Raw genomic sequence first — 10,550 nt, 5'->3', positions numbered from 1 at the left:
CAACCCTGGTCAGCTATATTAATAGCCATAGAAGGATCAAGTCTCCTCCAACTCCCGAAAAGGGTTGACCGACCCATGGGAAAAAATCAAGAAGAATATTACAGATATCATCGAACTCTGGGACACTCTACTGATTAGTGTAGGGAGTTAAGAAATTAGATTGGTGTGGTTGCACCGGGTTTGTCTCACATCGGTTGCTCAGAGGGCAACCACTGAGGGGCTCATAAATGCGGTGGGGCTCCTGGCCGTTGAAGGGCGAGAGCTAAAGAGTTGACCCGCAGCTATGGGTCCCATGATAATGACATGATGAGTGTAACACCCAAGAGTCCAGAGAAGGGTAGTATATATCAAGAATAAGTAAGGAATGAAATAACACCAGTTGGATACCTTTTGGGCTGAATGCAGGCAAAGAACTCTCAAGTTAAACATGCTTGACCTGAGGAAATTCAAGGATGGGTGACCCCCCTGGGAAGTTCGCGTAGGCCCATCAGGGCAAGTTGTCCTGGACCTTCCTATCGCTTGATGAGTGGTGTTACAAAAATGTGTGTCAACAGTATCTAAGAGGTGAAGGAAGAAATGACCTAGAGCAGTAAAGGAGAGAAGAGAGGCTCGATGGCCAAGATAGATGAAACTCGCGGCAAAATGAAGGAGGAAAGGATGACAGATTGGCAGTTTCCTCAGATAATGAACCTACACACCAAGCCATTCATGTTATCTCTGGCGGTGAGACCTTAGCGGGGGATACCTCCTCTTCTTGAAAAGCCTATGTGTAACGACCCGTTATCAAGTTTATGCCGTTATTGATATTTGTTCCATTTTGGTGTATATGTATATATATAATGACATTATTTTGAAAACAAATAAAATAGATTGAGGGTTTAATGAAGTTAGATTGGGCTTAACTAAGTATAGATTTAGACCATAGTTGATTTTAAATGAAGTGAGTTGGACCAAGTGAAAAATGGATCTTTTAGGCCCTAAGTGTTAGGCTAAGTTGACAATAAGCCACTTGGGTTTTATGAGATGTTGGGCCTAATTAAATGAGTTAGGCTTAAGCTTGATGTGAAGGATGAATGGATTGGGCTTGAGCCCATCTATAAAAAAGAAAATAGGAAGAAAGAAATTGTGTGTTTACATATAGAGTTAAAGAGGGACATGTGGGGAATTATGCAAGAAGTGAGGAGGGCAAATTAGGGGAAAAAATGTGTTTAAAGGGAGGAATTGGGGCACTTGTGCAACCTGTAGCCTTCTTTTTCTTCTTTTTCATCTTCTTCTCATTTGCTTGACTTTTCCCTTGTTTTGGTGGTGGTTGGGAGACTTATTCCTTGTGGCAATTTCCTTCAAGCAAGTATTAAAGGTGAAGCTAGTCAAGGCAAGTTCATCTATTTTCTTCTTCATCTTTTTCATTGTACTTGATGTGTGGAGGATATAGTCAAGCAAATCTCATGGTTTTTCTTAAAGGATTGTTATATAGCCTCCTATGTTAAAAGTTTTATAAAACCCTTATTTTCTCAAATTAATTCCATTGGTTTCATTTGGGTCTTAAAATAGAGGTTGTAACACCTTTGGGATAAGGGATAATGGTGTGATTGGAATTTGATGGAGTATTAGAAGGTTTGGGATGGGTTTGAAGAGTTTTGGGGCATCTGTAAGCAGTTTTTGGGTGTTTCCCATTGCCAAGTTTCGAAATATGTCATGTAGGTTTCGAAATATAAGTCTTTGTTTTCTATGTTTCGTAGGTTTCAAAACTTGGGGGTCAGCCTGCGCACCCTGTATAGTTTTAGCCATAACTTTTTGTATATACATATTATTGACGAAATGTTTGAAGTGTTGTAAACTAGACTCGGTAGGCTTCGTTTTGGTATATAATTAAACCCATTTGGCTAACTTTTGAGCAGTCCATTCTTGTGAGCTTTGAAGGGTTTAGTCCTCTCTTCTATTTGTTATGGAATGAACTATGTTGTTGTGGGTAGGTTCACGTAGAGGTTGTTGTGGCCAAGTGTATTTGTATATGTTCTTTTTATTTCCAGTATATGGTCAGTTCATGTGAATGCAAGAGCTTGGGATATGCATTGGGGGTTCCATTTGACTTGAGTACTTGTCCCACGACCATGATACTTATTTATTAGTTGTTAAGCACAAGCAATTGCATTTGGTGTGTGTTTTACTAATTGGGCGAGGCTAGGTGGGATGCTTGGCTTATAGGGGCTTTGTATCCTGTCCATTCTATTACGCCACCACTTATCTGTTGCATCTGCATAAGTCATGGCGCTAGTGTTGAGATATAGTTGTACAGTGTGATCAGGTCTTCTGAACCTAGTTATTAGGGATGCCTCGGTGTGCCCAATTTTTATCTTGGACGCTTTTGCATGCCAGCGAGTGTGGTAGCTCCCACCTGAGCAAGCTTCGGCTCATAGTACAGGTACAGTGTGCCTTCAGGGTAGTAGCAGGTTTGTGATAAGGACTTGGGTGCTAGTGCATTCCTCATTTGGACCCCAAGATCCTGTATATGTGCATTGTTACTTATGTAATTGGTACTTGTGTCAATTCATGAGATTGTATGGCATGTTATGCATAAGTTTCGATTTGTTATGCACTTGAGATGCATGTTTACTCTTAGCACCTACTTTATTCATCTTTCTTTTCTTTATGAGGTTGCTGAGTCATTTGGACTCACCTTGTTTTCTCTTCATTCTAGGTAAAGGTAAGGAGCCGGTTAGGGCCGAGTCTAGTAGTTCTCGACTTCTTGGTTAGGTAGTGTACAAGGCCATTCAGACCTAACAGTTGTCAACCTAGGGGTTTCTTTTTGTGCATTTTACCTCTTTTGGACTGTATTTTTCTTTAGTCTATCTAGGTCTGTATGGATTGTGTTTATTTTGTGGCCAGTGTGCCAGTGTTGTATGTTATGCTTGCCTGAGCTATGTAAACCTAGAGATCAGTTGTTGTATAGCAGGTTGAGGTTTTGATATACATGCTGGGATGGCAAGTTTCTGTTACTAGTTTTCTCTTGGTATTTATCAGTGCTATGCATGACAAGTTCTTTCAGATCAGGTTATCACTATCTTAGTAGGGCACTGACTCTGGTTCCTTGGGTACTTGGGTGGGAGCCTTACACTATGGCTGCCAGGCCTATCAGGTGAATTATGTGATGGAGGTGCAAGATAATGAAAAGCCAATTTTTTTCACTCCCGCTGATAAGGGAGACGTGATCACACCTCATGATGACCCAATGGTAATCTCAGTCGTTATTGCACAACACCCTATCGAGAGGATTTTAATTGACAGTGGCAATTTGGTTAATCTTATCTATTGGAACTATTTAAAACAGATGCATATCTCTCATGACCAGTTGAGAAAAGTCTCATCCCCGCTATACAGTTTCACTGGGGAGTCAGTGCTCATTGCGGGTTCGATTCAGTTGCTGATCACGCTAGGCTTCGATCCCGTGAGCGTGACCTGCTTAGCCAATTTTATGGTGGTGAAAGCCTTTTCAATGATGCCCTTTACTCAATGATATGAGGGTAATTGTATTATCGTGTTACCTGTTGATGAAGTTCCCCACACCTTAAGGGGTGAGCTAAATCTGTGGAGATCAAAGAAAAGCCCGCATTTGCTATGTCTCTTCCACAAAAGGGAAGAAGAAAGAGGAGACCCTGTCAATCGATGACCAAGCCATACATAAATCAATTGCTAGACAGGGATATACAAGCCACAGCCAGTTGAAAAGCTAGAAGCGGTACAGTTGAGTGAATTTGAACCTGGAAAACTTGCTTATGTGGGCTCATAACTCCCAGACGAAACAAAAAGGGAAATTACAAAATGCTTAAAGGATAATGTGGATATATTCGCTTCGACACCGGCAAATAAGCCTGGAATTAGCCCAAATGTAATTTGTCATCATCTCAATGTTGATTCGCAGTTTAAGCCCGTCCAACAAAAAAAGTGAATCATTGCTCCTGATAGACTACAAGCATTAGAGGAAGAAGTAGACAAGCTGTTGGATGTCGATTTCACTCACGAAGTGCAATACCCTGATTAATTAGCCAATCTTGTGATGGTTAAAAAACCTAATGGAAAGTGGCATGTCTGTGTTGACTTCACTAACCTTAACAAAGCCTGCCTAAAAGACCCATACCCTTTGCCTAGAATTGACCGATTAGTGGATGAGATGTCAAGATATCAGTTGTTAAGCTTCCTTGATGCCTTCTTAGGATATCATCAGATCATGATGTATCCATCGGATCAAGAAAAAACCTCTTTCATCACGGAAAAATGAACTTATTGCTACAAGGTTATGCCTTTTGAGCTAAAGAATGCAGGAGCTACATATCAGTGAATGGTGAATAAGGTGTTCAAAAGCCTGTTGGGTAATACGATGGAGGCTTATGTAGTCGATATGATTGTAAAAAGTCTAGAGAAAGAATCCCATGTTGAAAAACTAACACGTGTATTCGAGATATTCCGATAGTACAACATGCGATTAAATCCTATGAAGTGCGCATTTGGAGTCCAATCAGGAAAGTTCTTGGGGTATATGATTTCCCAAAGGGGGATTGAAGCTAATCTTGAGAAAATACAAGCCATACTTGACATGACATCCCCGTCGACTATCAAGGAAGTACAACAGCTAATGGGAAGAATTATGGCCCTGGGCAATTTTTGTCTAAGTTGACCGAGAGAAGCCTTCCATTTCTCCAAATACTAAGGGTCTGAAAGGGGTTTGAGTGGACAGATCAGTGTCAGAAATCTTTTGAAGACCTGAAGGAGTATTTAAAACAAGTTCCCCTTCTCACGTGGCCTAGAACAGGGGAATCCTTGTACATATATCTGGGGATAAACGACAAGGTTGCAAGTAAAGTATTGGTAAAAAGAGAAGGACAAGTGGATCATCCGGTTTATTATGTCAGTAGGGTTTTACAAAGGGCGGAGACGCGGTATCCCTTTATAGAAAAGGTAGCCTTAGCCTTAGTAAATGCCTCCAAAAAGTTATGCCCATATTGTCAAGCTCACTCCATTATTGTTTTGACTAACCAACCATTGAGAAGTATTCTACAGAAGCCAGAATGTTCAGGTCGACTTACCAAATGGTCTATAGAACTGAGTGAATATGACACATAGTTTCAACCCAGGCAGGCCATAAAAGTACAAACATTAGCGAACTTTATTGTTGAATGTACTCCATCTGAGGAAGTTCAAGAAGAGAATGGGACAGAATGGTTATTGTTTGTAGACAAGGCAATTGGTTCACAAGGGAGTGGGGTTGGAATAGTGCTTGTTTCGCCTAAGGGGGGAACCCTTTGAATAATCTTTGAGATTCGCTTTTCCTACCTTGAATAACGTGGTTGAATATGAGGCATTAATTATCGGCCTGAAGTTGGCTCGAAAACTTGAGGTGACACAGTTGATAGCTCACAGTGATTCTCAGTTGATTGTCTAGCAGTACCGCAGGCAGTATGAAACTAGAGAACCGATCATGGGACAGTATTTACAAAAGGTCAAGACCTTTGCAAAGTTATTTAAAAGTTTCCAGCTAGTACAGATTAACAAATCTCTCAATAGTCATGCAGACGTCTTATCCAAATTAGCATCCACTAAAGAAACCACTAGAAGAATTGTGTTTGTAGAAGTCCTTCAGCGACCAAGTATAAAAGAACTTGAGGTAGCATGTGTTGAGAATAGCAATTACTGGAGAACCCATTTTTGCAAATACCTAACTATAGGAGAGCTACCAACTAACCCAATAGAGGCCAGTAATGATTGATGGAGTACTTTACAAGCGAGCTTTCACTATGCCGCTGCTCAAATGCTTAGGTCCTCAAGAGGCAGAATATGCCTTGACTGAAGTTCATAGTGGAATCCAAGGTGAACATCTAGGGGGAAGGGCCCTTGCAGCCAAAATCTTAAGGGCTAGTTTCTTTTGGCCCACGTTACAACAAGACACTCAAAGGAAAGTTAGGGAATGTGATAAGTGTTAAAGGTAAGCTTCGATTTAGTCTACTCTAATATTACAATTACAGCCCCCATCCATGTGCGACCACCCTTCGGGGATGCACCACGCGGCGCCATGGATTGGGGGGGAGCACTGATTAGTGGTTAATTTTGTAAAAATTTTGTTATAATTATACCCTTCTTTTGATCTTAAAAATGGTTTAAATTAGATATTAATATATATTTTATGGTTATATGCAAGTTTAAATTGAAAAATGAATGAAATGAAATTTTAAAGTAAAATTTAATAATAATAATAATAATATATAAAATTATATATAATACATATACATCATTATATGCATGCATGTAATATATATATATATATAATATAATCTAATATATATATGTGCCATGTGTAATACATATATATAATATATAATTTATTAATAACATTAAATTATTATTATTATTTTTTATTTTTTTTTTAGGCATGAAGAATTCAAGCCCATGAAGACTTAAAGTCCATGAAGAATTCAAATTCATGAAGAAATCAAACCCATGAAGAAATCAAGCCCATGAAGAATTTAAATCCATGAAGAAATCAAATCCATGAAGAAATCAAGTCCATGAAGAATTCAAGCCCATGAAGAATTAAGGCCCAATTTGAACAACCCATGGAAAATATTATTTTGAGAAGGCCCAAGGATTATTTTTAATCCTAATGAAGATTAAAAACCAATTTATAGAAATCTATTTTTATTTTTTATGTGAGAGCTTTATTAGGTGTGTTTTTTAGCTAAAATCCATTTAACTTTAAGTGTGTGAGTGCCCATTAGATATAATTATGTCTAATTGAATAATTGAAATTGTGTGGTTTGTATTGCATCTTGTGGCCTATAAATAGCTCACTTGATTGCATTTGTAAGTGTGATTATTATTCTTGAATAAAAGTTTAGTTGTTTCCTTATAATTCTCTCTTTGAGAATTGTTCTTGTTCTTTCTCATTTTCTTTAGTACTTTCTCTTATAATCTTACTTTTTTTCTTTCTTCTTTTAAATTCTTATGTCATTTATTATTACTTTATTATTCACCGCCTAAATGGCCGGTTAATTTGTGCCTTTAAATTTCTGCAATTTTAATTCTTGTCATTTAATTATTCACCGCCTAAATGGCTGGTTAATTTGTGCTTTTAAATTTCTGCAATTTTAATTCTTGTCATTTAATTATTCACCGCCTAAATGGCCGGTTAGTTTATGTCTTTAAATTTCTTGTCATTTAAATTCTGTTATTTAAATTACGTCATTTAAATTTATGTCAATTAACTTTCAAATAAAAATGAGTAGTTAAATCTAATCTTGGGTTAAGGCAAGGACAGTGTCCAATGCCAATGATTCCCAAAGAAAGTTGCGCTTTAAATAAGTAATATTAATTTAAATTTCAGTATGAGTGTGTATTAATTATTAAAAAATCACTAGGTTTGGATTGGAGCGTAAGCCTAACTTAGAGCTTTCATGCCATGTATGAGAGTTACTAGAACTGGAAACGCTATCATACCCAAATCCGGATGATTAATTTAGTTGTTTTGTGTATTAATTGCAATTGGATTTATGGTGGTTGCTTAAATTAGAATCCCGCATATCATGTATGGGGATTGCTTAACCTAGAACTATCATCATCTCTAATTGCATTTAATAACAAACCCTCATATCTGAAATTAAATTAATGTTGCTAATCTTTTATGCTAAAATTTGGGAATCAACGGGTTGATACTGAAATTGTCTTAACTCAAGCACTATCCAAATTCATATTTTTACGTTTAATGTTTATTTTAATTTTTGCCTTACTTTATTTTCTAGTATCTGTTGTCTAAAAACAAAACCATAAAAAATCTTGTTGTCAATTTGTCCAAATGCGTGTGCGTGTGTGTGACATTCTTTTTCTTTTGCCATAAATAAATCTCTCAGTGGACGACCTGGATTCATCCAGAAAATATAAATATAAATTTGGACTACAACTGCACTCGTACACTGGCGAGTATAAACCTCTCACTAAAATAAAAAAAAATATAAAAGTTTTATTATGATTTGTTTTTATTGTGTTTTAATTGCAGGGTGAGAGTGCAGTCAAATTTTGGCGCCGTTGCCGGGGAGATTAAGGCAAAAATAAAAAGAAAAAAATAAAAAAAATAAAAAAAATAAAAGAATAAGCATCTCTTGATAAAATCGGTAACTCTATTTCTCTTTTACTTTATTTTTGTTTGTGCATTGTATATGAGACTGAGATCAGGTAGAATTTTGAAACAGCATTTTCATATCATTCTGAGTCTTTACCTGCAATTGGATTGTCAACTTTACACTCATGTCTCAAAATTACTACAATCTGTCTGCACAAGATACTTATCATGATGAAAATTATCATTTTGAATCTGATTTGTCTAGACCTCTTAAGGATTATTTATACCCTCTTAGGCAAACCACTTTTGATTTGCAATCAGACACTACCAATTTGTTACCCACTTACCATGAAATTGAGGTTTGGTGTGCTGTGTGTGAGACTTCAGCTCATTTAACGGATGACTGCCCTATAATACCTGCTTTTAAGGAGGTATTGTATGGTCAATCCAATTACACACACACACACAACTATGAGAGAATGTATTACCAGAACCATGAGGAAAACTACCATTCGGACTTTGATGCATATCACCTTAATTCACACTTTCATCCAAATTTCTCATGGGAAAATGATTTTGTAGCCCAACCACATGAGCACTTCCTTTCCCAGCCTCAATCATTTCAAACGAATGAAGGGTCTACATTCGATGCATATCAACCCCCTCATGGGAGTTCATTAGAAGATACCTTCAATCTATTTATGCAAGGCCAAATGGAAATTTTTACACAAATGTCCAAATGTCAAGAACATACCATTAGAGTTACAGAGGACATTAGGAACCAATTGACACAGCTAACACAAACTTTGAGCATGTCAGAGCCTGTCCATCCCAACTCACTCCAAATCCCATTAATAAAACCCATCATCAAAAGTGAAAGTCAGGAGCAGGACATAGGAGTGACTGTCTTAAGGAATGGAGAAATAATTGAGAAACTTGATGCCCCTAGGACAGTACACCCTTTGGTGCAAGAAGAGAGAGTGGTTGATCACAGTGAGGTAGATGTCAATGAAGCCTTGGAGGAAGAAAAAGACCAAAATGATGTAAGAAAAGAAGAAACCTGGGAGGAAGAAGAGGATAAAATTCGAGAGCCAAAATGTGAAAAAATCATAAGTTTATCCACATTTACCCCTCAATTTCTATCTTTTAGGTTAGTCGATATTATTGAGGATCAAATTAAACCAAACACGTGTGAGATGTTTGTGCAAATTAATGTGCCATACGCGGATATAATAAAACCAACACCTCCGGACGATATATTTTCAAAATATATATGTGCATTCATGAGAAAAATCAATTTATATAATTTTGAAAATAACTTTAAAAGTGGTGTAGTGAATGGGAGATATTATACGATTAGGTGGGCAACCACTCATTTGATCCTTAATTGGAAGAAAAGAAAAAAAAAATTCTAAAAAAAAATAAATAAAAATATAATAAAATAATTTTATATATATATATATATATACATATAAGTTGTTCCTTTTTTTCATTATTTAACTAGTGTTTCTCTATGTGCAGTCTAAATAAAATTTCTCCATACGAGTTTATGTATTGAAGACCGCCAGGTATGCCTATCTTCTATCCTTTTATTGCCAATTGAGGACAATACGCAATTTAAGTTGGGGGTAAGGTGTCTACAAAATTTTACCTAAAAAAAAAAAAAAAATTAAAACAAAATTAATTAAAAAAAAAAAATTGAATTGAGAGAGACAGAATTGACGCTGGTGGTAGCCATCTTTTCTTGGGCAGTGCAATCACACTGCCCTATAAAGAAAGAAGGCACACTGCCAAATGTTGAAAACAGAGGCGCCGAGCGTTGAAAAAAAAAAAAGGCACACTGCCAAATGTTGAAAAATGAGACGCTAAACGACGTCAAGTCTGACGGTGCAATTATGGCATGCCTCGAGTCGAGTGTAGAATAGTGATGCCCATTGCTCTATAAGAGACTCCATATCTGTATGAGGCAAGTCACCCCTCTTGAGCTCAATCTTCTCTCCTCTGTGTTATTCTCCGATCAGGTACTCTCATCCCTTTTGTAAAGTTTATAGTTCTTTACTTTCTTCTTAGTATAATTTTTTTTTTTAAAAAAAAATGGATCTTTATCTCTCAAAAATTCACAAGTACTATCCATCTCTCCCGCAGAATGATTTGAAAAAAATTTATGTTGCTAGGTGTGAAAGACTTAGGTTGTTGATGCTTAATAACATCCCTGAAGATATTCGTTGGCTGATCGAAGCAAAAGTTCGATTAGCTGGTGAAACTTCACCTAGTTTTAAGCATTTTCCAGGCTTAGGGAAGAGTAGTTTTGCGAAGAAAAGAAGAGCAAAAAGAGTGAATGGTTGTTACAAATGTGCTCGATGGACCTGTAACACACGATGCAAATCTGTGGGGTTTACGTCCATAAATCGAGAAGATAAAATTAGTTTCATAAAGGATGGACTGA

The sequence above is a fragment of the Diospyros lotus genome, chromosome 6 (genome assembly GCF_014633365.1).
Source record: "Diospyros lotus cultivar Yz01 chromosome 6, ASM1463336v1, whole genome shotgun sequence".
Taxonomy (NCBI): domain Eukaryota; kingdom Viridiplantae; phylum Streptophyta; class Magnoliopsida; order Ericales; family Ebenaceae; genus Diospyros; species Diospyros lotus.
The sequence above is the reverse complement of the archived record's forward strand: the minus strand, read 5'-3'. Positions refer to the sequence as shown.